General features: G+C 39.3%; 1 protein-coding gene across 1 annotated transcript in view; it reads left to right on the top strand.

The window, feature by feature from the left end:
• Positions 1–27914, top strand: part of PDZRN3 (PDZ domain containing ring finger 3) — a 283690-nt gene that overhangs the window by 152233 nt on the left and 103543 nt on the right. The window lies entirely within an intron of this gene.

The following is a 27914-nucleotide window of genomic DNA, read 5'->3' as shown; positions in this document are numbered from 1 at the left end:
CTCTCTCTCTCTCTCTCTCTCTCTCTCTCTCTCTCTCTCTCTCTCTCAAGAGAAAACAAATTCCCTCATTGGCCATTTCCAAAAATTCCAGAAATTCATTCTGCATTTACCTCCCTGTCAGATGTAAGTAATATGCTTCATCTGCCATTCCGTGGAATGCAAAGAGTTTACATTCTAGTATAGGAGAGGTCCCATATGAAGTCTGCTTATGCCTAGAGTGTAAAATTGGGATTACAGCCCCTAAAAGTTACCTGGAGACATATTCCAGCTTAACCTAAGGAAAACCTCTTAATATTTTGATCTATCCAAGAGTGGCCATGAATGTACTCCTTCAAGCAGGGCCTGGATGATGACTTAATGGGAATGTGATGGATGGGAGGCATGTTTCAGGGTAGGTTTTGGACTGTATGGCCATTGGGGCCCTTTCAATTCAGCCATTCTGTATTTCTAAGTACTATGAGACATTTACTTTAAGAAAGTTTGGGTCTTGATAATGACCATATCCTAAGAAACCTGTGAGCTAGTAAATGATTTCACTTGTGCCACTTCATAGATAGTAGATAAAACAAAGAAAGAACTGTAGGATTAAGCCCTTCCTTTCCCTCCCAAAGTTGTTATTTCAGCATTTCTTTGGTTGTTTCCATGTCAAAAGCATATATTTGAGTGCTTTCTAAACACACACTCACATTTGTCTGAAAAGAAGAGCAGGACAAATGTTTCTGAATTACTGGGTTTAAATGAATTATATACTTCTCTTAGGAAAGCAAAATAAACAAGCTCCAAGCCAATGACTCTCTCGGACTGACTTATTTCATCATTTCTAAGCCTGTAAAATTAGGCTCTGAATATCTATTAGCCACATTGGGATAGTGGAGTAACCATATGATTTAGTTCCTCTACTGCTGACATGTATACACTTGAGAATCCTAAAAATGGGCGTTCCTGGTTAAAATTGGTTTTCCTAGCTCATTTGTTCATTCAACAAGCTTTTCTTAAGGACCTACTATGTGCCAGACACTGTACCTAGTACTGGAGATACAAAGACAAAGTAGTCCTTGCCCTCAAGGAGCTTATATTCCTTTTGTTAATAGGGACTTTCCCATAATGATAGTAAAGCATTCCATCAGTCCCTGATTCTAGATAGGATTTAGAAGTGAATTCTTGCTAGTGTCTTTAATCTGTACTAGCAATCTACTAATTCTGAGTAGTTGAGGGGAAGGACAAGATGATTTAATGGCATAGAACATTATTTTCATGGAACTGGCTTTAGAAACTTTCAAATTCATACAACTAGAGGCTGATAGAAGTCTTCAGGGAACTTACTGTAGTAAGTAAATAAAAGAATTATTGGCTTTAGAAGGGACTTCAGACACTCTCCTTGGTGCTGATGATAGAAAGACAAAAATGAAATGATTACTATCCTTATAGAGCTTACATTCTACTCCAGGAGAGGGGACAACTACAACATACTCTAAGTAAATTCAAAGACTAATCAAATTAATTTCAAGAAGATGAAAGGACTAATAGCACAGAGGGAAAAGCTCTGCTCATCATCAATCAATAACAGAATCTTAATTGGACAGGACTTTGTAGGCTATCCAGTCTAGCACACACCCCCAAAAGCCTCTCTCCAACATGCAATGCCTACTTGAATACCCCTACTGAGGGAGAACTGCCTCCGAGGTATACCATTCCATTTTTAGACAGCTATAATTGTTGGAAAGTTTTCCTTGATTTACCAATCCCAAATCTGCATCTTTCCACCTTCCATAAAATGTTTCTAGCTCTTCCTTCTGGGATCAAACAAAGCTAATCTAATGACTCTTCTAAGGAATAGCCCTTGAAGACAGCTGTCATGCCTTCATCCTTCCCCCACCCTGTTCAATTCTCCTTCCCCCAAGACTCCAACAAGTGAAGAATGTAATTATGGTACAGTCTTACATCACAGGGCCATTTTGGTGAACAGAGGGCTAACTGAGATGATAATAATACTGTGGCACTTTCTAGTTTATAAAGATGGAAGCAAGCCTTGTGAATATGAGTCATCATTTTCATACTGAATGTATTGACTAATGTCATAATCGATTTCAGGAACACGAGAAGCACAGAATCACGAGACACTTAAACCATGGCAGAAAAAACCTTTCTATCTCTATCATCACTTCTCCTTCCCAGCTGTCAACCTGAATCAGACCACCACCCTTATTTCACAAATCCAGCATATGTTCCACTCATCCCTAATCTGTAGCTTTTCTGGCTCCATAGCCGTAAAATCAAACTTTTCTATGTGAGTTTTTCTTTTATCCTTTCCCAAGGATCTCAGGGGTTTCTTATTTAGATCACAGATTTTAATCTGAGAGGGATAGCAAAAGGAATCTAATATAACTCCACCGTCTTGTAGATGATGAAACTGAGCCCTAAAGAGGTTGTGACTTTCCTAAAGTCTCATAGGGAGGCAGAAATGGATCCAAACCAAGGTCCCCTGATTCAAAATCCAGGGCTTCTTTCTGCTGTACCATTTCTTTTTTATAACATTTCTTATTCAGCTGTGGGCACGGGACAGATGTTCAGTAAGCATTATTGACAGATTTTTCCTTCCCCTCAATGTCGATGGGCCGTTTCAGTCAACATTATCTGAGTGTTTGAGAGTTTAGAAGAGAAAGGACATACTCTAGATTTGGGGACTTGCAGTGTTCTTGTTTCCAAATGTCCCATTGAAAACCACCTCTCTCAATTTGGGTGTTAGTCTACTTTTCCTAGGTAGGTACCTGAATTTATAATCATAAAGTGTAGGTATGTGAACATATATCATATATATGTATCACATATGTATATATATAACATATATATATATTTAAATCTCAACAGAGTATCCTCACATCCTATAATTCTTTAACAATTGAAAAGTTTTTAGTACAAAATAATCTCTTCTTAGTATTAGACCACTTATAGCTGCAGACATTATTGTGGGGTTTCAACATAGAATTTCAGAAAGTGACATCTGAAGCCCTTTGGTTCAGCCTGTACCTAAACAAGAACCTCCCCCAACAAGAGCACTGGCGAGTATTCACCCCGACAGTGCCCCTCTGGTGAGGGGTAACCCACTACCTTCTCTGGTCGCCCATTCCATTTTGACATAATTATCATTGTTAGCAATGTCTCCTCCTGCCTTCGTACCTCCACCAAGTTTTTCCTTTTCTAGGTTAAACATCTCTGGTTCCTTCAACTGGTCTTTGTGACAAAAGAGTAGAATAAGTTACTTTGTATCATAGATGTATTTCTGAGAAGTTTTGTGCCAATCAAATGTTTTCAGATAAGATCATATGTTAGATGTATGAGCAGATATATTCCTATTTCAATGAATCATTCTATAGACCTTATAAAAATGCTAATGATCCTTTCCTAAAAATATAGTTATTTTTCATATAATCTTGAACTTTAAATAGTTAAATGACCAATTTTCTCCTTGTACAGACTTTTTTGCAAACTTTTGTTTTTAAATCGTCAGAACTGGAAGATAGCTTAGGGATCATCTTGTCAAACCCTTTATTTCGCAGCTAGGGAAACTGAGACCCAGAGGGGCTATGTGACTTTCCAGTGCTTACATCTGCTACTGATGGCAAATCCACAACTAGAAGCCTGGTGTTCTGACTCCCAGCCCAGCTCTTTCTCCTGTGCGAGGCTTTCCACTTGTGTCATAAGGCTAGATATTTGTTTATTGGGTCATATTAAAGCAAGAAACTCCTCTTCTCCACACAAATAGTTGTAATTTCATGCATTTCTTTTCTATGTTTTATTTTTTAGTTGTCTTCTGATGCTGGTTGATACATGGATGGGGTTATTTGAATATTAGGCTGTGTGAACATGCTTAAAATATGCAAAAGGAAGAAGTCATAGTTGGATGAAAATTAATTTATAAATTAAACTTCCTAAGAAAAGAATTATGTCTAAAACCAGTAGACCTTTTCTGTTTTAATAAAAAACAATTCATAAGCAGTTGCCGTAAAACTTTTTTCAAATACTATTTCGTAGGTTATAAAAATTCCCCTTGATAAATGTTATATGACATGCTTTAGTTTCTTTATTAGTATTTTGTATGAGAGCTAATGACCTTGCATAAGGCAAACATAAATTATATTCACATGCTTTCCCTAGAGTAGCTTTATGTAAATGTGCAGCAATAGTTCAGGTTTGAACTTCTCTAGTAACAAAAGAAAATAAGTTTTATCGGGGTTTGGGGGTTTGGGCATTGAGACAAAGTGAGCGAGTTAATTAACACATTTAATTTAAGATATAAGTAGCTAGCACGAAACTAATATGTAGATAATGAAAGCGAACTTTATAGCTTAGTCTCTAGTAAAAAACAATGTTCAGCACGGTATGGTGCTGTGGGACAAACTCCAGATTTACAGTCAGGGAGTCTGGTTTTAAATCCCTGATTTATGACATGCTAGCTTTGCAACTTTGGGCTGGTTACTCAGCTTCCCCAAAACTCCCTTCAGCTGAATGAGTGGACGAAGGCTCAAAGTTCTCTAACACTACTTCTAGCTATAACGCTTAGGAGCTCCCTTAAGATTCATTAACTCAGATAGATACCATGGTCAGTGAAGAAAGATAATGAAACATTGTTTTAAAAAATGTATAACTTTGGGTCGTTATTTCCTCAAGGCAGAAAGCATTTATTAAGGGTCCTGTGTGCCTGGGTCAGGGACTAGGCTAAGTGCTGTTGATACAAAGAAGAACTGAAATGATCCTACCCACAAGGGGTTGACTTTCTGCTGGATAGTCCAGTGCTAAGCTTCCACTTTGAATTTGAAAGAGGTTATTTATTCATTCAGGTGAGAAGTCTGGCTTTCTCTATGACCTCACACACAAAGATCTGAAGCATTGATATACCATCTTACCGAGGGCACTCATTGTGGCTTAAAAAGAAAAGTAAAAGCCTTCCATTTTTTAAAAAAGAAGTCTTTAAGTTATTGTTTCCAATATATCATGTGCCAGTGATCATAGAGGATCATTGATTTAGAGCTAGAAGAGACATCAGAGATGATCTGATCCAGTTCACATATTTTGCCAACAAGGAAACTGAGGCCCAGTAAGGTAAGGTGACTTGCCCAAAGTCACAAAGTAGTATTAGCGGAGCCAGGATTTGAACACGGGTCCTTCAACTCAAAATATAGTGCACTTCCCAATGCGCTACTCAGAATAATGAGGGAAGAGCCTGGGACATTGTGGGAAAATCTATAAACATGTCGAAAGTAATTCAGTAATTATTTATTAAGCACTTAAATGTGCCTTTTACTGCTCTAGGTGCTAGGGATAATAAGACAAAATAGAAAAGAGTCTTTCCCCTTACTACAATAATATTCCAGGGGTGGGGCTGGGAGTGGGGGTGAGAACTGGGTGAGACCACATACAGAAATAATAAAATACAAATTATAACAATAGGAACTCAACCTGTAATTTCATTGATACGGAGAACACTATGATGAAAAAAATTCCCTGTAGCAATGCAGATTAGTACCTTCTGTTTGTCATGGGTCGGTGGCACAGCGGATACAGTGCTGGGCCTGGAGTCAGGAAGACCTGAGTTCAAATCTAGCCTCAGGCACTTACTGGCTGTGTGACTCTGAGCCAGTCACTTAACCCTATTTGCCTCAGTTTCCTCATGTGCAAAATGAACTGGAGAAGGAAATGGCAAACCACTCCAGGATCTTTGCCAAGAAAGATCCTAAATGGGGTCACAGAGAGTTAGACATGACTGAAACAACTCAACAACAACAAACCTTTTGTTTAGAAAGTTACGTGGTCGTGGTATGTATTAGAGACAGGACTTGAACCCATGTCTTCCCGGCTCAAAGGCTAGTGCTCTAACCACTGTATTGTACTGCTTCTCAATACAAAGAATATATACTCATACATATGTGTGTTTATGTGTGTGCATATATATATACACACATGTTTATTTACTTATCTATTTGTTCATTTATTCCTCTGTTATGAGAGACAGTCCCCAACTTCATTAGTGACACAGTTCATAAATATTCTTTCTAAGCAGCCTGTGGAGAATACCTTTGATGTTAAGTAAGCGTCTGAAACCTGAGAAGCAGCCCCTTTTCTTCTGGCATGTAGTATTAAGGGGGGGGAGGGTTGGGGGAAGCTGACAGATCACATGGGATGCCTTGCACATGGGTCAATGGGAAAGCCAAGCCACTTCCTTCAGCTTGCCTAAAACAAGCCAAACTAGCCCTGAACTTGTGAACTTGATCTGGCAGACACATTACAGGAGCCTGACTCCAGATTTCAGTGTAGATAGGACCAAAGAGAGAGACACTGTTTTCTTTGACAGTGGTACCTGTTACCCTCTTTGGTCGAGATGTCCTTTCACATATGATTCAGTCTTCGCTGTGAGGCTCCATGCGACTTCTTTTCAAGCTGCTAGGCTCAGTCAGTGGTATCAGCTGCTCGACTTAGGCTCTTTTCTTCTGTAACGGTCATGGGGGCTATGATGGTTTGTCTTGCAGAAAACAAAGCTTCCAGTGGACAGGTAACCAGTGCATGTGTGTGTTTCAATTTAGTCTTTTTCAAAAATGGGGATTTAAATGCCTTCTCATTTGTGTTGATTCCATTCCAATTTAACTGAGATTAGGATATCAGGATTGGGGTGTGTGTGTGTGTGTGTGTGTGTGTGTGTGTGTGTGTGTGTGTGTGTGTGTGACAAAGACAGAGATTGAGAAAGAATGAGCCATAAGTGTAACTCTAATAAGGATGCCCTCAGACTCCATGCCAGTGGTGGCATGGAGAGGGAACAGTGAAGTACTTTCCAGTCACCTCACATTGGGACAATGGTCAGAAGCCCACTGGGTAACTGAAATAATCTCAGATGACTGGAGCATTGAATTGAAAATGGCAGACAGGGCCGGCAGCATCTATCAAAACAGAATGCAAAGAGACAGAGGTCTTCTGAAGTCTTTGTACCAAGGAGAACTCGAGGGTACTTTGGAATTCTCTTTGCGGGTTTCTCTCCTGTTGTCTTGTAATGTTTGTCTTGGCAAATCATTATGATTGTGTCACCTCAGAACTTCAGAAATAGGCTTCCCTGCTTATTATTCACTTAGTATTCCTTGCTTATTATTCATTATATGGGTGGCAGATGATGGTGTGTGCTGTTAAAACTCTTAAAACCGGAGATGAGATAGATGAGTATTTTTGAAAAAAGTCTTTGAGATATTATAGCCCACCCACTAAGATGAATCATCTAAGGATTTAAAAAAAAATTAGTATTTAGACTTTTACACATAGATTGTATATAGGTATTTTAATAGGATGTGATGATTACATTATATCCCATATATACTGGTCCCATAAGGTGGGCACATTCAAACTGTTGTATCTGTGTGTATGTATATAGGCATATATATGTACACATGCATGTATGTGTACATACATGTGTGTATACACGTGTGCATTCATATGTGTGGCTGTGTGTCTATATGTAATAATTCTGCCTCTGGCCCATACTCCTTGCATGACCACGGGCACACTGGGTAACTGAGATAATCCCAGATGACTAGAGCATTTGAATTAAGAATGACAGACATGGCTGGCAGCGTCCATCAGAACCGAATGCAAAGAAATGAAGATTTTCTGAAGTCTTCGTGGCAAGGATAACTTGAGGGTCCTTTAGAATTCCCCTTGCAAGTATAAAAATCACTGCCTCCCATTGCCTTTGTTTATTTAACAAATTAGTAGCCCAGGCTACTCCTTAAGATTCCAAGTTACTACTTCGATGATGGGAATTTCTATCCCAGGGGTTCACCATAGAGATAGAATAAGAGGTCTAGAACCACTTGCCTCCCCCCAGAAATTAATAACAACAGCTATTTGCTTACCATTTTAAGGTTTTAAAAGTATTTTGCATGTATTATTTTATTTCAGCTTCATAACAGCTCTGTTATAGGTACTTCAGGTATTGTTACCTTGTTTTACAAATGAGGAAACTGAGTGATTAAGTGATTTGCTACTAGTTACATAGCTAGAAAGCATTGGAGGCATAATTGAAACCTAGGTCTTCCTGACTTTAGCACTCTATTCAATGTAACATGAAATCTATGATTTATATGAGATATATAGAAATGTGCGTATGTAAATATATACATGCATTTTAAAAAACTATAAACTAAAACTATAATTAATTTCTGAAGCCTAGCATGTGCTTTTATACATTTTTAAAATCCAGGTTGCCTTGAAGGTAGTGGTAATAACAACAACAACCACTATATAATAAAAACAATAATAATAATAATAATAGCTTGCATTTATATAGCACTTTAAAGTTTACAGAGAGCTTTACAAATATTGCCTCACTGTATCTTCACAACAATCCTGGGAGGTAGATGCTGTAATTATCCCCATTTTACAGATGAAGAAGCTGTGGCAGACAGGAAGGGGAGCTATCATAATTTGTACATCAATGATATTTACCATCATACTTACAAGCTTATGTGAATATTACCCATTGAGTATGCAAGGCCTTTGAAAGCAGGGACCATTTTATTTTTTCGGTTATGTCCCTATCCCTGGCACGGTGCTTATTAAGCCTGGTACTAAATGCACGTTTTTGGTGACCCTTGGTTCATTTCTCACATATCCACCCCACTCACCTTTCCAGGTCTACATAACATAAACTCTCCTCATTTCTTCATGGGACAAAGTTGTTTCAACCAATATTAACACTAGGCATCTAGGTTGCCAGGGGCTAGAGGGTAGGGCTTGGAATGAACTGAATTCAAATTCTGCCTCAGGCACTTAACTCCATCCCTTCACTTCTCTCAGGCAAATCCCTTCACTTCTCTCAGTCTCAGTTTCCTCACCTGTAAAGTGGCAATGATAACACTTGCTTCATAGGCTTGTTATTAAGAAGATCAATGAGATAACATGTAAAGTATTTTGCAAACCTTAGAGCTCTGTAGAAATACTAGCTATTATTACCATTGCATCATCAGATTGAGCTTTGAATTCTTTTTCCTCCTTGAAGGCAAATTCAATTCCGTTTAAAGAGGCCTTTTTCCTTCTCTGGACAGCTCTATTTTCCAAAGGAACTGTTGATCCAGTCTGGCTACAGTTGGAGGACCAGTGAACACTCAGTCATTTGTATGCAGTAGTATGTTCTCTCTTTTGCATGTGTGTGCACATGCAGAGTAAATAAAAGAGAACCAAGAAACTCCTCCTTCAATTAAAAAAAAATAATGAAGGTTCATCTCGATTTGGAGCTAATCAGCCCCAAGTCAGCAGGCCTTCAATTTGGTTTAGACTGCATGCTGCATGTGAAGTGGGGAATCGTCTCATGTCTATTATTCTCATTAGGTGATGCTTCTGTGGCCTGTCCTGTTGAAAAACAGCTTCCAAGATGTGTGTTTTGACTAATGAGCAGCAAATGTCCCTGCTTCTTGTAATTAGTGAGAAATTGGTAGGAAGGCCAGATGGGTTCGGGAAAGTTTTCTGCGTTTGCTTCCAAGACCAAAACAGATAATGGGTCAGAGAGCCTTTTTCAGACACTTGGAGAAATTCGAGAATGTGGTTTGTTTAGATATAGGAAGAGCAGTTTAGATATAATAAAGGATAGTTTTCCCTTGGGCTTCAAAAGAAGACAGATTGTTTTTAATGAAAGCACTCACGTCAACAATGTAAAATTTCTCTGAAATGACCCAAGGACATCCTCAGTAGTAATTAGCTGAGATCATTTAATTCTGATATCTCTATCCTATTTACTGTTGGGAACTGATTAGGCCACCTCTTAGGGAAAAAAATAATAAAAAGGGAAGACACCAAAATCTCATGAGACCTGGAGATAATGATTATGTAAAATGGGATCTTATTTAAGATTCTTAGCTTTCTGTCATTAATTAAGGCCTTATTCTATTGGTGAAAGTTTTGTTTCTATCTTCAAAAAATACTGATCTGGTTTTGTTTCCCAGTGCAGGAACCTATAATAAGACACAGAGCTCCTCCAAAACCTTATTTAGAGTCAAGCAATTCTTTATGCCAGAGGATATATGAATAACATTGACATGAAAGACTGGCCATTAGTAGATATCACTTCTAATTTAGAGATTTTGGAATGATTCTTATGAAGACAGAATTACTGACATTTAGATTTCTCTTTCCCTTCCCCCCCAAAAGTATGTTTATATATGTAGTTGTCTTAATATATAATATATGTGTTTTAAGGCAACAATAATGTGCTTTCCTTCAGATAATATGCACTGGGGCTCTTCCTTTCCCATTCAAATGAAGGTCTTGCTTTTGACTGTTGTGAATATTTATTCATTTATTCAATAAAGATGTTGAGTGACTATGGTATTCAAGGAACTGTGTTGGGTATGTTAGGGCAATTAGAAAAAAAAAAACAAATAAGAGCTCTGTTCCTGTCCACACTGAGCAAGTAGACTGGGAGAGTTACGATGACATATACACTGTTATGCCTAGTAGAAATGGAATCAAAGGATGGATGGATGGATGGATAAAGATACAGAACAGTTTGGAAATGTAGAGGATAGAATTGGAGAGAATTTTATCCACTGGCCTCCATCTTCTCTGAAAAGTAGGAAGCAAGATCATCTGCTAAGTGGGAGAGGGAGTGCTGAGGTCTTGAGTATAAAAATTTTAGAATAACCTCTAGCAGATGACTAAGTTTGAATGTTCCTGTTGGAGAAGATGCTCATTTGACTGGAGGGATATAATGGGGAAAGATTTATGATGTACCCTGATTTTAGAGGAGAAGCCATTTTACTGGAACATAAAAGAAACCTATTATATTTCCCTGGTTGATTTATTTGTGCTTGTACAAACTATGCTGTGTATTTGGTGTGTCCTGGAACAATATTGGCAATACAGACATAACCTGCATAACATTTCCCCAACCAATATTGTTGACAATTACATTATCAATATATTACAACCAAACTCCGCTGTTAAGTCAGAAATTCCAGCTTTAAAATGATCTGGTCGATAGCCCGGGACATTTGTTCCTATGGGTATGCCCCATAATTTTATTTTCACCCAATACTACATTTCCATAGGATGAGAACACTCAACTGTCAATGTCATGCCTTTTGAAGTTATTTATACTGGCCTTCCTGGTAGACTTAAAATGATTCACGCTCTAGAGTGTTCGCTGTCCCGCTTCTCTGTCACGTTCCCTCTCCCCCAGTCCCAATGCATTGGGACCATTAGTCATTTGAAAAGTATACTCATACTGGAAGCTATTTTGATTTTTAAAATGCACTTGCCTACTGAGTAGGACTAGAGACTGGACTGATTCCTATCCCTAGATAGTATTTGATCAGTATACAGAACACTTATAAGAGAAGGTTCTCTTTACCAATGCAACTTGGCACCTTCTTTGCTACTTGGAGTGTCAGAAAGCTGAAAGATTGTGACTTGGCAAGAATCACATAGTTAGCATGTGTCGGCATCATGAGTTGAACCCAGTTCTTCCAGACTTCAAGAATAGTTCATGGTCTACTCTGCCACACACCTCATGCTCTTACTGGGTCTTAAGTTGATAAATGTGTGAGACACCTGTTGAGTAGAGAATGTTAACAATCGAAATATCTAGCTGTCTGCTTGCACCTGGACTAAGACACCCACTTCCAACATCCAGTGGACTTTGGACAGACCACGGAGAGGCTGCCTTATGACCCACCTATGCCTAATTCAAACTGGTAACCTAGAAGGTCTGCATCCCATTACCAAGCAATTGCATCTTCCCAGCCCCATTGTCTGTCATGTTTGTATTATTTTCCTGTTCACTTACTAAACCATGCTTGTTTGCAGTATGCTGTTTCCTCAACTGTATGTCAGCTTTATCCATTTACTTTCTTCTGATGAAGATAAAATTCTTTTGCAGAAAAGCTCCTAGTTTGTATTTCATGTGCTGCTTATCAGCAGGGGAATATATAATAGCATCGAAATTCACTTAAGGAAAATGGGATCTGTGAGTCACACATAATTATTGCCAGATAGATTGTTAATTACTTGATGATTCTCCATAAAGCTGCCTTTTGCTTTTTCGTTGGGATGATGAGTTCTCTGGTCTTTGCATTTGTCTGTCATTTTCTCTGAATCTCTTTCTACACATTGCAGGTGCGGGGCTGAGGCAAAAGCTTTTGTTTTATTGAATTACACAACAATTTCTATGAAATTTATTAAGTTTATTTAATTATGCCATCATTTACACTCTTCCTGATTTATTTCTTTGTGGACCTGTATTGTAAAACCCATTCTTCACCAACATGTGAATAACCTATCTCCTACAGATTTGAACTTTAACTTTTTCCTATCATGGATCCCTTTGGCAATATGATAAAGGTCACAACCCTCTTCTCAAACTAATGGTTTATTTTTTAATTCATAATTGAATGAAGTGCTTAATCTAATTTAGGGATTAATGAAAATTTTGTTGTTGATATCTGACTCTTTGTGATCCCATTTGAGGTTTTCTTGGAAAAGATACTGGAATGGTTTGTCATTTCCTACTCCAGCTCATTTTACAGATGAGAAAACTGAAGCAAATAGGGTTAGGTGACTTACTTAGGTCACACAGTTAGTATCAGAGGATGGATTTGAACTCAGGTCTTTCTGACTGCAGGCCTGGCACTCTATCCAATGTACCACCTGGCTGCCATTACTGAAAACAGAGATGTATTTTTTTTCCCCATCCAAGTTCACAAACCCTCCGAAATCTATCCACATGCCCATTGGGCATCTGTGGACTCCATGTTCAGAATCCCTGATCACACTCGCACTCTGTTTCTGACCTGATGAACAACCTCTCCATATTTAGTATACTTAACTTGCTTTGCTAATTCTCAGGCAACAAGCAAACAGTCCTTTGCTGAGCAGGCCTGTACCCAGAGAGTTTCCAGATTGGTAGGTAGGACTTACTAGATCTTACTCTATGTTGGAAGAGCCTTCAGGACACCCAGATCACCTCCTTTTCCATGAGGCAGCCAAGTAAGGTTTGTCATTGAAAGTCCTCTAGCAAGTAAGGAATGATCAAAAATAGAACTCTTATTTCTGACTCTATAACCTCTGTTTAGGCCGGGTTCTGTCAAATTCATAACTCACGTCCAACATTTACATTCACCACAGCCTTGCTTTGTAACATGGTGGACGTGCCCTGAATTATTAGGAGGCCACAACTATCACCATTCATCTCTAAAGCCTTTTATTACTAATTTACAAGAATTGACAGTGGGGGTCAAACCAGATCATCAAATATTTCTTTACCATTCAATACAATTGATCTCCATTACCTTAATCTTCATAGCTTTATGTATTCAGTTGATTAATTATACACCAGACACATGTCCCTGACAATAGAGAGCTACTGTAAACTTGTAATAGAGTTGTGATGACTGGTGTGGTAGCATCTGGTGAACTTAAAAATAAATTTCTCCTGCCCCATAAACGCTTCAGCCTTTATGAGCACAGGGCTTATCTATTCCCCAGTATACCCAACTGCCTTGTGAAGGGAGGGTGCAAATATCTCCCTGCTCACAAAAATGCATCAAGCTGAAATATTTTAGATCAGCTATTCTTAGCGTGTCCTTCTTTCTTTTGTCTTCCTCAAAGAAAAAGAATAAAGTGGCCTCAAAAAAAGTGACTACGGTATGCTTCATGACATCGTTCTTACCTTAATTCTCATAGGATTTGTGTTGGTCTTTTTCCTTAGGAGTACTGTCATCAGCCATTCAGAAGTCTACAGTGTATTGTATACTAATGATAATCAGAGACCTCTTTCTTTAATTGGCTGTTAAAAAAGGAAAATATCTGTTATGGTGAATAATCATGAAGCGATAGCAAGGTTGTCACATTTGTTTCCATCTGTTCTCAATTACAGTGGAGTTTAACATAGGATAAAATAAGGGGATGAGCCATCAGTATCCAGTCTCTAAGCTATTTGAACAAGCGAAGCAGAGGATGGGTGCTCAGAGAATGTTCTTAAGGGGAGAACGGTAAATGTTACCAAAAGGTGCTCTTACATTGTCCTTGATTCATGACCATGTGATATCTCCAAGTTAATTCAGTAAATATTATTGATTATTTGTGTGTTCACAATGGGGTGTGCTTTTCACTGCTCTGCAGCTGGAAGGAAGGAGATAATCTATATTCAAAAAGGTTCCGTTTCAAGAGAGCTAATCTGTATGTCGCATCCACAAAACAGTCTTCCTTTAGTCTCTTTTTAAAAGTAGGGGGTGGGGGGAGGGAAAGCTCTCTCTGTCTCTCTCTCTGTGTCTCTCTGGGTCTCTCTGTCTCTGTCTCTCTTCTCTCACTCTCTCTCTCTGTCTCTGTCTCTCTCACTCTGTCTCTGTCTCTCCTCTCTCTCTCTGTCTCTCTCACTCTGTCTCTGTCTCTGTCTCTCTCTCTCTCCCTTGAAGTTTTTTTTAAAATTTTAATAGAGGCAACCTAGCTGGGCTGGATAGACAGATAGCCTAGCAGACAGGAAGAACTACATTCGAATAATTCTTCCTAGCTGTGTGACCATAGCCAAGTTATTTAACTTTTCAGTTTCCTAAACAGCTGAGGCAGTTTTGTCAGCTGCTGCTACTACTACTACTACTACTACTACCACCACTACTACTATTACCACCACTACTACTACTACTATTACTACTACTACTACCACTACTACCACTACTATTACTACTACTACTACAACTACTACCACTACTACTACTACTACTACTACTACTACCACTACTACTACTACTACTACAGCTGACCAGCTAGGTGGCCCAGTGGATAGAGTGCTGGGCCCAGAGTCAGGAAGATCTGAGTTAAATCCAGCCTCGGACACCAGTGTGACCCTGGGCAAGTCACTTAAGCTCTGTTTGCCTTATGCACTGAAGAAGGAAATGGCAAACTACTCCAAGAAGACCCCATGGACAGTGTTAGTGTACCGTGGTCCATGTGGTCACAAAGAGTCAGGCATGGCTGAGACTACTGCTACTATTAGAGTAAGTCAACAAATTACAATGGCAGTTAGGTGGCGCCATCATGCGTAGAGTGCCGGGCCTGCAGTCAGGAAGACTCTTCTGCATGAGTTCAAATCCGACTTCAGACACTTATTAGTTATGGGACTCTGGGCAAGTCACTTAGCCCTTTTTTGCTTTAGTTCTTCATCTGTAAAATGAGCCAGAGAAGGAAATGGCAAACCATTCCAGTATCTTTGCCAAGAAAATCTCAAACGGGGTCATGAAGAGTCAGACATGACTGAAATGACTGAACAGCAACAAAGTTATAGAAGAGTTGATCTGCATCAGTGGAGAGATTTTTTTACATGGAAAGTTCCATATACTGATGAAGTCACAGAGGAGACCTTCATTTCTCCTTGTCACCCCCGGATAGTAGGGTTTTAAAGGGATTTTCCTTGATGAAACAAAATTAATCCCCAGGAGGGGTTTTATTTTGAGATAGCAAATTACATGCAGTCCCTAATTTATAAATATCAGATTTATGAATGATTGACATCTATGAATGGACATCTGAAGAGTCCTGACTGCAGAGCTTTACTCTGCTGGGTACCCATCTTTGGTCCCCTAATTCAGAACATGTGCAGAGTGATGGGCCCTAGAGAACCGCTTTCTCTTCTGGACATGGAGAGCAGGCCAGAATTAATGTTACTGGTACCCAGGAGGGGCTAGCTAATGAAACCATTCCCCAATCCTTGCCAACCCTAGCCCTGTTGAGTGGTAAAAGGTGGTTTGCTGATAACCCATATTGAAATCTGGAATGCATTTTTCCATGAAAACAGCATTTCTAATACTGATTGGTTCTAGTTGAAATAGTATTATTAGTACTGTCTTCGCTATTATAGATTAAATAAGATTTTGTGGGCTAGTCAGTGAACTTACTGCCATGTATACTCAATTTAACTAGCACTTTATGGTTTGCGCAGAATTTCTGACATGACAACCGTGTGAGGCTTAAGAATAATTATCCCCATGTTTCAGGTGAACCCAGTGAGAGTGAAGATATTTGGTTGGAGTTATAGCCAGTGAAAATGATAGCTGCAGTTGGACTGAGGTCTCCTGACTTCCTGACAACCAAATCTTCATATTGCCTTAATGGAAAAGGAGTCTTAAGTTCCTAATGGTGGGATGATAGATAAACTACCGAAGGATTTCATCCTTTCAGTTGAAAGACAGTGTTATTCTCATGAACCAGTTTGGACAAGGTGTTTCCTCTGTAGACAGGAAAGACTTCTACTTGAGGAATATTATCTTTTCTTTTCTTGTTTTAGAAAATTGCCATTTGTTTCAGAGGAATGAGAGAGAACTGGGTGTCTCTTTTGATAAGTTTTTTTTGTGTCTATTTATTTGTTTGGTTGTCTTTATACCCCAAGGCTTTCCTGAGAGATGGTATCCCAGGATGTGAGGCTGTAGAATTGCCTTATTTATGATGACGTTTGAGCTTGTGGCTTGTTGCCGCAGCTGTCACATGTCCCAGGCTGACATTCAGGCCCAGCTGATTCTGGGGTCATAAGACTGACAGGAAGCAGCGGCTACTCAGGGCAGTCCAGTGGAGGTGGAGAAGGAGGTATTCAGAGAGCTATTAATAGTTAGCCTCTTGCCTAGAACCTCGCCCCAGGGATGGCAGTTTGAACTTCATTTAATTGGATTGCCCCCAATAAGATCATATTACAAACAAAAGGTTTTATTGGAACACCTGATGCCAGGGTCTATATTAGAAATTGTGTGCCAATAGGGTGCATTGCTGTCAGTAGCACCTAATATCAATCTCTCCCCTCTATTCCCCACAGTCCACATGTGCATCAAGTGTTTGCCAAATAGTATCTCATACTGCATAAAGGTAATTTATAATATTGGTCTAGGGTAAATACATGAGACACCACAGTATTCCCCAAAACATATTTGCTGCTCCTGTTAAAAATGAATTGAGAACCTGGGTTAGCAGGGACTATTGTGTGTGTGTGTGTGTGTGTGTGTGTGTGTGTGTTTCCCTATCCATCTGATTGTCCCATTTGGTAAAGGCAGGCACAGGGAAAGGTAGGTGCTCATCCTTCAAATCATTACAGAGACCATTTTGAAACCCTCCCCAGTGACTGCACAAATTGTGATCAGGTTTTTCAGCCCAAGCCCCCACATTGATCTCCTTTTTGATAAATTTCAACAGGTGCTTGCTCTTGGCTAAAACATTTTCAGTGCATGGCTCCCCATTGGTGTTCAAGGGAGAATTATTAGCCATTAGAGTCTGATGGAGGATGCATGGGATGGGATGCAGCTTTAGTGTCTGCGTGATCATTTGTACCAGCTAAATATAGCTACGCCAGGAGAGGAGAGGCTCACAGCTGGATTTTGCTAATTGCTTCCTTCATGATTTTTTAACTTGATTAATAGAAGAAATTTAATTTACTCCTTTTGAGGCTGAATGAACATAAATATCCTAGTGATTCTTTACAAAGGAATTCTCCCTTGACATTACTTGGTTATGCTGATATGTGATGAAGGTACTATATAATAAACAAGACTTTAAAAACCAAGACTTTTTTTAAAGTTCTGGGCAAACACATCTGCAATAATGCCCTCCTCCAGCGCTTCATATTATTATGGAAGTGACCATGAATTTTGCAAGAAAGAGTACCAGATGTGTCAGGCTTCAGTGAATAGCTCAGTACCTGGCACATGGTAAACACTTAATGAATAAATGCCTATTGACTAATTAAGCCGAAGAGGCATGTAGTACAAATGGGTTGGGACATGGATGGCTATTTGAACACCAGCCTGGCCAAGTTTGTTTGGTTTTTTTCCATTTAACTTGATTTGCTGCTTTTAATTCTCTCCTTCCCACTTCCCTCTGTTCCCTTCCACCCACTCACCAACTGAGAAAACAAGAAAAACAAACCCTGTTACAGACATGTATAAACAGAGAAAACAAATTCCTGTATTCCTGGCTGAGTCTGGAGGGGGTTCATCACCAAAAGTTTGACCACGGCAACCGAAGACATTTTTATTATTTATTTTTATTCATTTATTATTCATTTTATATATATATATATATATATATTCTGTATATATTTAGCTGTGTGCCTATCTTTGCCACCCATAGAATGTATGCTTCTTGAGGCCAGGGACTGTTGCAAGTTTTGTCCTTGCATCTCCAGGCACGTGGTAGACATTTAAATGCTTGTTGGGTAACTGACTAAGCGGTAACCTTGGAGGTGTTCTACTCAAGTAGTTATTTAGTAAATTCTCGATTGTTTGAAAGAGCTTTGATCCATCTCTTCAAAGTTAAAAAAGGAATAAGATTATAAATTACAAATCCGCTAAAAAGTGAGAGGATGAGATTTCCAGGGCATTTCCTCTTCACAACCTTACCTTTGCACATTTCAGTTAAATCATCTCAATGCCACAAATAGATGTTCATTCAGGGATGACCCAGATCTGAGACTCTGCTTTAGAAATAAAAGGCGTAATACTTAACAACCCAATAAGGGAAATTCCAGGCTCACCAATATGTTTGCAGGTTAAGCATTAACACCGATTAATCTTTATTAATTATACAGAGTTCATAATCTTACCCTAGGTGCCTTAGGGAAGAAAGGACTCTGTTTAGTCAGCGAAAGGCTCAGGAGGGGCTTCCATTGTTTCTCTGTCAATACCAGTGTGGCACACTGGAGAGAGGGTCTGCTTTGGAGACAAAGAACCTAAATTAATCCCTGTTCTGCTACAGGCTCTGTGACCTTGGGCAAATTATTTAACTTCTCTGTGCCTCCTTTTTTTTCTGTAAAATGAAAAAGTTGAGCTAGAGGTACCTTTAAGCCCTAAATCTGTGATGTCGTGAAACACAAATTCTAGGTACTTTGACGCAGGAAGAGGGTTTTTTGGTTGCTATTCAGTTTCTTGTTTTTTTCTAATCAGTCCTGTTCAACCCTTCATGAGTTGAACATAACAAATGCATGATCCTGGGAAAGTTATTGAACCTGTTAGGGTTCTGGGAGATTCTCTAAGACTCTAAGTTGCAGAGAAGGTGACAGTCTACATCAGTAGAGGGAATTTGTTCATGTGGGAATTCCTCATACCAATGAAATCACAGATCCAGTCCCTATGCCCATAAGCTGAAAGAAACAGGCTGCAACGTAGCAGCTTCTAAGTACCATTGGTCATGAGTAGTGCCTGAAATCTACAAAGCTGGATGGGGTATGGATTGTAAACTAAGAACCATTTTGGGGTTTTCTTGGCAAAGATACTGGAGTGGTTTGCCGTTTCTTTCTGCAGCTCACTTTACAGAAGAGGAAACTTAGGCAAACAGAATTAAGTGACTTGCCCAGGGTCACACAGCTAGTAAGTATCTGAAGTGACATTTGAACTTGGGTCTTCCTGACTCCAGGCCCAGCACTCTTTCCATTGCACCACCTAGTTGACTACCAGGAAAAGTTTAAATTTGGACAAATCAGAATACCTTTATTCTCCCATAATGGTCATGCTTGTTCATTTTCATTTTTTAAAGGGACAGATTTTTCTTTCTCCACCCTTAATAGCAGTGTGACTTGCTAAGTGCTTGGCATATACAGGATGTCCCAAAAGTCCTAGACTAGGGCACTAAGACTCCTGGGACATTGTGTCTCGTGTGATCATCACTACATCCCTGTGAAGTCAGTGCTGCAGGTATCATCATCCCCATTTCACAGATGAGGAAACTGAGGCTCAGAAACATGTGGGGACTTGCCTGTGTTCCACTGCATATACACGATGTCCCAAAAGTCCCAGACTAAGGCACTAAGACTCCTGGGACATTGTGTCTCGTGTGATCATCACTACGTCCCTGTGAAGTCAGTTCTCCCATCCTCTGAGTCAAAAAGTAGATGTGATGTAATACAGAGGGACAGAATTCTCTGTATTTGGAGTCAGAAAACCAGGGTTCAAATCTTGATTTTGCCTCTTTGTCACTATGTGACATAGAGTCCCTTTACCTCATTTGTCATATTTCTGTTCCTCTAAAAATGATCCTGGTCGTATTCTCCTTTACCCAGGAGAATTCTTGCCCGTTGGTTGTCCTCAATTATCACCACTTGGCCAGACCTCTGCCTCACTGAAGGCTGAGATTTTCCCCTTGATTTGATTTCAGTCCTGTTTTCTCTCCATCTCTGCTTGCAGAGAGCCCCTATTTTGTTTATGATCTGGCTCCACCATCATCTCTTCCATGAAGACTTTCCTCTCCTCCTCCTTTCTGGCGGAATATTTTCTCAAATGTTTTCATAGCTTCATGAGTCCTAATAGCCCCCAAATCATTTCTATTTGATTTGAGAATGCTCTATGTGTGCATGTGTATTTATATGTATGTAAATAGATAGATAGATATACACACCGTATGAACATATTCTTATATACTCAAACAAACATAGACTTTTCCAATCAACAGGCATCTGCTAGGGTAGGTATTGGGGTACAAAAACGTAAGACAACCCCTGCCTTCAAGGAGCTTGTATACTAGATATGATAGAGGGTGTCCTAAAAATCTTAGTGTAGTTTGAAGCTTTAATAACACAACCCCACAGACCATATTGTCCATGGGGTTTTCTTGGCAAAGATGCTGGAGTAGTTTGCCTTTTCCTTCTCCAGTGGACTAAGGCAAACAGAAGTTAAGTGACTTGCCCAGGGTCACACAGTTAGTAAGTATCTGAGGTCAAATTTGAACTCAGGTCTTCCTAATGCCAGGGTCAGAGTTCTAACCACTTAGCCACCTAGTTGCCTCCTTCAATAAGGTATTTAGCAGTTTTAATAGTTTCCAATCACGCTAAGACTTTTGGGACATGCTGTATATAAATAATCATTACATGTTTGAATGTATCAGCTTAAACTTACCCTATTTTAAGGTAAGATAATTAAAATGAGCCTAGGATTAAAAGTAAGGAGAATCTTTGCAATAGGCACATGGATAATTGAGAGTTAACTAGCTATAAATGAGCCTGGTATGGGGGAGGGGGGAGAGAGACAGAGACACACACAGAGAGAATGTGTGTGCGTACTTTCTCTTGGTTTTTTGTGGAATGTTTGCATTCCTTATGTGTGGCCTTAAGGAGGAGGCCTGACATTTTGGCTCGCTCCTCTGTTTTAGTATTTCTGCCTTTATTCTAATATCCTGATGCTTCTTTTTCTCTCTGAAGGCACAGTGGCTCAGTCTCATCTTACAGTCAGTTCTAAAAGTATAGCAACCTCCCCGTAAAGGTTCATTTCATTACAAACTGGCTGAAGGCAGTGAATTTATATTCAATCACTTCTTGGAGTGTTTGCCCCCAGTTTGCCTAGAAAGGATTCACTCCAATATTCCTCTAAATGGATTTTTTGGCCTTTCTTTCAGGCTTGCGTTTGACATTTTCTCAAGAATGTTTATTTTTTAATTTACAACTTTGAGAGGTTTATTTTATGAGATGGGTTTTAATGCAACAAAAAATAATAGGTTCAGAGAGAAAGAAAAAACCTTGTGAATTTGAAAGAGACTGCCATGAGGAGGAATTATTCATTTCATTTGTCAGGAAGAAAAGACAGCTAACATGAAAGTGGAAAGAAGGTTTCAGGTCTCATTTCACGTGTGGTGCAAGTCCTATTTCACTATCAGCATACTCGGTGTGTGTTTATTTGCCATTAATACATATTCTGATAGTCTTTTGGAAAGAAGTACTTAGAACATGAGCTTTATGGTAAGAATTTTTGCAGTTTTCTGAAATCAGTGTTATTCTCCATCTCACCCTACCACCATCCACTTTTTTGCTTGAATATTTCATTCATATGAATATCGGAGCCTAGAATCCCAGTGTGACTTTTATTTTTCCTATTGTTACTAATTCCCTATGGTTTTCAGGAAAACAACTTTTATGTAATTTATGCCTCACTTTACTTAGAACTCTGTAGACAATCCTGTATTACCCAGTTAGTAGTGAATTTATAAATGTACCATAGCAACAGAAGTTTACTTAACTGTCCTTTCCTTTCTCTTTTCATCAGAGCATTAAGAAAATCCGGTATCTACCCCTCTTACATCCTAAAGCCCAGCATCATTGCGCTGAATCCTCTGGCTGCCTTCATTTGCTATCATATGGCAGGAGGAGTGTGTTAGAAGACTTCAGGGTCATGAACCATACCATCTATTCCTTGGTTCATTTCACATCTTGCTCCTTTCTTAATACCTTCAGGTCCATCTTCTTTGTTCCCCTTCATGTCGCAAGAGTGACTTTTCTCAGGGCCAGGAGTGGACGGACCTCATGCTGATCCTCTTTTGTTTAATGCCCTCCTTTTCTCTTGACTTAAAAAGTGCACGCCATCATCACAATGACAGCATTGGCTACGTGCTTTTTGCCACAAATGAAATTTGGATTGATAAAAAATTATAGACCTGCACATTTTTAATGCAAGCATCCTTCTGTGACTAATTTTTAAAATGTAGATAGAACACAAGAGCAGGTTCTAATTGTCAATAGTAAATTTGCCTTAATATGGGAGTCCTCTGGTAGAATATGGTATTTGGTGAGCTGAACTCACTTTACCTTTTTTAAGTAAATAGGGCAATTATGAGTCTTGAGATGAGACATAATTATATTTCCTCATTCAGTGGTGCTAATGGCAATTTGCTTGGGAAGGGCCATTCTGTTACATCAGCCTTCCAAGATGTTCAGAATGTGGAGGAGGAGAGCCCAACGGCTGGGACCTGGGTTTTCTGCCTTCCATCTATTTCATAACATTCTGCTACATTTGAGTATTTCATTTGGCTATTGGGGGCTTCATCTATTCTAGACGGAGCATTGTTCAAATTAAGAGGTATCTCCTAAACATCAGAGAGTCATGGGTCTTGTGCTGGAAGGCTCCTTAAAAGTCATAAAGCCCATTTGACTAGGCTTTTAGCACGATCAAGGTGAGAGAAGGATAAAATGAAAAAAGCCTTTTGCTTGAAGGAATGTTATTTACATAAATGAGTATTTCAAGTGGTCCAGCAGTCATTCAGAAACCTCCACATAAACTCGAGGAAGGAGTTGTTCATTGATGGCAAAAAGTTAATGGTCTATGACTGACCTTAAAATAAAGTAAAAGCATTCACATCTGTTATCTACAGATTTTCATTTAAGCAAGCGTCAGGTCATTTGTTTAAATAGGATGAGAACAAAAATGGCATCCCACCTCCTTAGTTTGAAAGGAAATTTTTGTTTGGGATCTTAGAGAAATCAGCCTTTACTTTGTCACTTTCAGACCCTCATTGACATGGCTTTGTTAGCATTTGGAGGATTTTGACAATTAGCCTCATATTCCAGCTTTTTGTTCCTGGACTAAACGTTATGGGCTTCTTATAATTTGTTTTTCTCAGCCATGATGTAATCATTAAGTGGCCCTAATGAAGATTGAAGGTTTAATAATGGAAAGTGTTACAAATTTCAATTTAATCATTCCTAAATTGATTAGTTACTCTCACCCACATGCCTGGCCATTGAAATGCAGGGAACTAAAGACACAGTCCACGGAAGTCTGATTTTGATAGATGTGGCTTTGGTGGGGTTGGAATTGAGTTACTGAATTTACTCATCTCGCAAACGATGTTTGCATTGTCCCAGCCATATGTGTTTAGGGCCAGGGGAAGGTCATTAGAAGCTTCAGACTGAGGGCATTTTTGGGTTAAAGTGGTCTCAAACAGGCAGCATGGAGGTGAGTCAATTAAAAGGGAAATCACACCATGAGATGCTCCAGAAAAGCCTGCTCCAGGCGGGTCAGTTGTGAAGTCCCAGAGGCCTATTTAAAATAGTCTGAAGATTCTGTAACTAAATGTCTACTCTTTGCCTCGGGCCACTTAGCCATAGACAAATGACATGTATAAGGTAAAGCCTGTGGGGTTTAAGAAAAAAAAAGCACCTATAAACAGATTCCAACTGCCAGCTCTAACAAAGCAAAGGTGAAAAGGATGAATTCTGCCAGTTCCAGGTAGCTAGCCTGGTGAAGGAATGAACACAAGTGCTTGGCTAGAATACTGTCTATTTATCTGATTTCTGATTAACTGCAATGCCTTTCCCCCTGCCTCTGGCTCTGACTTTGTCTCAGTCTCTCTCCCCATTCTTTGTTGATGTCTGTCTGTTTCCTCCCCCTTCCCCTATTTCCCTTTCTCTGATATCAATAAAATTTCTCCTAAAGAACATGATTAGTTAACTTTCTAATTGATTTCCAAAGATATTGCCTTCATCCTTATCGACCCTGCGCACTATTGCAGGGATGATGCTCCCAGGGATGAAGTTCCAGACTGAGGTTTTATATTTTAAATTCTAAGTCAAATTGTTTTGCCTGTAGCTGATTGTTATAAGACCAGGCATAATTTCCTCTAGTCCTAGGATTTCCTTGCATGTCACTATGTACTATTTCAATCTAACATCATTGGATTTGGAGCTAGTAACTTTATCTTTACTTTGGATGTCTGATCCAAATCCTTCATTTTACAAATGGGGAAACTGAGGCATAGAGGGGTTAAAGAGGCAGTTCAAAGTTACAAATGTGGTAAGTGTCAGTGTCAAGATTCCATGTCTTTTAGCTCCAAATTCAATGCTCTTTCTGCAAGTAAATAATAAAATTCCCCTATGGTTGGAATTTTAATTGTAGTCTTCACCATTAGACTGTGAGCTCCTTGAAAGCATACACTGTCTTGTACCTTTCCTTGTATCCCCAAAATTTTAGCACAGTACCTGGCATATAATAGGTCTTTTACAAAGCTAGTTGACTGATTGTTATTCAGATCAACAGGCAGCAATTAAACACCTTCTATGTGTGCTAGGTGCTGGAGACACAAAGATATATATGAAATACTAGCCCTGCCTTTAGGGAACTTATTGTCTACTTTTTTCTAGAACTACAAAAATAAACATGGCAAATGACTTTGAGCCCAAGTAAGATTATAGCAACATTGGAAATGGGAGAGAGAAGGCAGGTAAGAGTTGAACCAGTGGAAGTGTTGGGGACTCAGCATTAATTGCTAAAACTGGTAGGAAAGAGAAAATTTTTAGTCCACTGGCAACTCATGTTCTGGGCACAGTGTTTTTTCTAATACAGCAGCAGTAAGCTGTAAGATGCAGGCCTGTTTTTCCTTTCACTTATAAATAAGTGATATTCCCTAATAATAGCCAGCATCTGTATACATTGTAAAGTTTACAAATATCAACTCACTTCATCCTCACAACATCCAACTATAATAATAGTAGGCACTATTATTATCCTCATTTTACAGGTGAAGAAACTGAGGCAAAGAGAGGTGAAGTGATTTGCCCTGAGGCCAGCTTTGAACCTAGGTCTTCCTGACTCCCATCTAGTGTTCTGTGCACGTGCCCCCTAGCAGCTAGTAAGGTATGTGACCCTGGGCAAGTCACTTAACCTCAATTGCCTCCCCAAAAAATAGAAACAACAACAAAACTAAGGTTTCTAGAGGGCTCTAAGCTCATGAGTCTCCAAATGATTTGGCAACCAAAAGATCTAATGCAGTCTTAGACTGTACTTTCTAGAAACAAGAAGGGCAAAGGAGGGTAATGATGCTGCTATTCTCTGTCCTGATCAGAACACACTTTTAGGCAACCTCTTTTAGAAAAGACCTTAGTAACCTAGAATGCCAGGATGGCAGGGCATCTGGAAACCAGTCCTATCTCTCTGGTTGAAGGAAGTGGGACTGTGTAGACCAGAGAAGAGAAATGACTATCTACACATATTTGACGGGTTGTCATAGAGAAGAGGGATTTAAAATCCTACTTGTCCCCAAAGGATAGAACAAAGATCAATGGGAGAAAGTTCTAAAGAGGCGATTTCAACTCAACATACGAAAAAATCCTTCAAGTGAAACTGGATGACCTGACTTTATCTTTGGGTCAGAATGGATAAGATGGCTTCCCAGATTCTTTCCAATCTAAATAACTATCTTTTGATACAAAAAAAAATTTCATATAGAAACCTTTGCTTAAAAAAAAAAAAGTAATCGGTTCATCTTTCATAAAAGTGTTGCCATGTAAATAGTAGTTTGTATTTTATTTCTGTCCTGTGAATACTATTTTAATCAGAAGTAATATTTTCTAATCCTGTAAAAACCTCGTGGCTTAAATCAATAAACGTTTGATGAATACATAGCCCTAGGATAGAGTGTGGACTGATAAATGATAATTGTGGGAGTACCTGGCAGCCAGGCCCGTGCTTTTATGCAATTAAATGGCTAAAGCTTTCAGGCAGCAGCCCCGCGTTTAATGATAATTGTACAAGGGGTACACAGCTTTAGTAAAATTTGCTATGGGCAGATAAGATAGAGACTTTGGCCCCAACTATATTAAACCATCACACAAAAAAGAAATCACTCCCGCCATCAGGCATTGTGTGATCTCTTGCTGTCACTCTCGGTGAAATTGAATAATGCTATCTCTGAAATACCAACGGACCGAGCGGCATTGGTAAGATTGCATTCTGTTATTAAACAGCCAGATTCATTAATAAGACAAAATAGACCCTCACAGTAGATTCAGTTTGTGTTGGCCTCCTATGCAAATTCCTATAAAAATGACAGGGGGAGGTTTTAAGTACACTTTTAATTATAAGGTGCCACTAATATGAAGTGACTGCTCTCTGCTCCTTGTTCAATTTTTTTTCCCCCTGGCATGAAAGAAGGAATGTTTTCATGGAGTAGGAGACAGAATGCTGGGTTTGAATTGGTTCTTATGAATTATATGACCAAAGACAAGTCACCTGATCGCAGGGAGCCTCAGTTTCTGCATCTGTAAAATGAAGGATTAGATGGCCCTCTAGCTCCAAATCTGTGAATCTATAATCTACAAAAAGAGCTATGATGATAATAATAACAGGGCTGTTAGGAGGCCTAAATGTATGGAAAGTGCTTTATAAACCTCATAGGGTTGTGATGAGAATGAAATGAACTCACAAATATAAAGCATTTTGCAAAACCTTGTCATTAATACATTATCGTCCTACGATGCTTCTTGTGTGGAATAAACAGAAAGGTAGAAGAGGAGAATGTTATAAAGGAATGATATTCAGGAGAACAAGAAATGGGAAAGCAGGCAGCTAAATAAGCTAGGAAGTAATCTCGCCTGGAAAAGATGGGCCTTTGTGCACTCCTGAGTGTTTGTGTCCGTGATTGTCCTAAAACCAAATAGTGGCTTCTAGAGTGGTGCCCGGCTCACCAGAACAGATTCCAGAAGATTGCCTCTCCCATGGCACCTGGAGGAATAACAGTGCAGCCCACTTCTCCATGAAAATTAGGGCTTCACCAGCCTCTGCCTTTACAGTTAGTGTCTGTACCTTAGAAGCTCTTCATTCGTCTCATCGACTTATTCTGATGAGATTCCAGACCTTAAAGTTAGTCTCCTTTCCAAATGCCATCTCAACAGCTTGAGGTCAAATGGAATACTCCTAGTAATATTCCTCAGATTACAACAGGAGAGAGAAGTAGAATGTGTGCAGAGGGTCCCAATAATTTCTTAGAGATCCATTTTATCTCAGTTTCCTGGTAGATTTAGCAACGTCAATGGGCATTGCTAATCAAGTTTGAAAAACATTCTTCTTTGAATAGTCTTCAGAAAAAGGAAGAGACTTTCTTTCTTGAAGACCCCCAAATATAGTTCTGCACAGGAGATATGACAGAAAGACTCTTATATATTAGAAAGAACTCTGGAGTCTGAGAAGATCTGTATCTGAATTCTGGCCCTGATGTTGACTACCTGTGTGATTTTGAGAAAACCACTTACCCAACCTAGTCACAGTTTCCACATCTGTAAAATGAGGAGGTTCTTAGGGTCCCTTCCAATTCTGGAGCCGTGATCCTTCCCCATTGTGCTCCTCAGTTTCCTCATGTACAAAATGAGGGAGTTAAAC

The sequence above is a fragment of the Vombatus ursinus genome, unplaced genomic scaffold (assembly GCF_900497805.2).
Source record: "Vombatus ursinus unplaced genomic scaffold, bare-nosed wombat genome assembly UNPS02014773.1, whole genome shotgun sequence".
Lineage (NCBI taxonomy): Eukaryota > Metazoa > Chordata > Mammalia > Diprotodontia > Vombatidae > Vombatus > Vombatus ursinus.
This window is presented reverse-complemented; position numbering and strand designations above follow the sequence as displayed.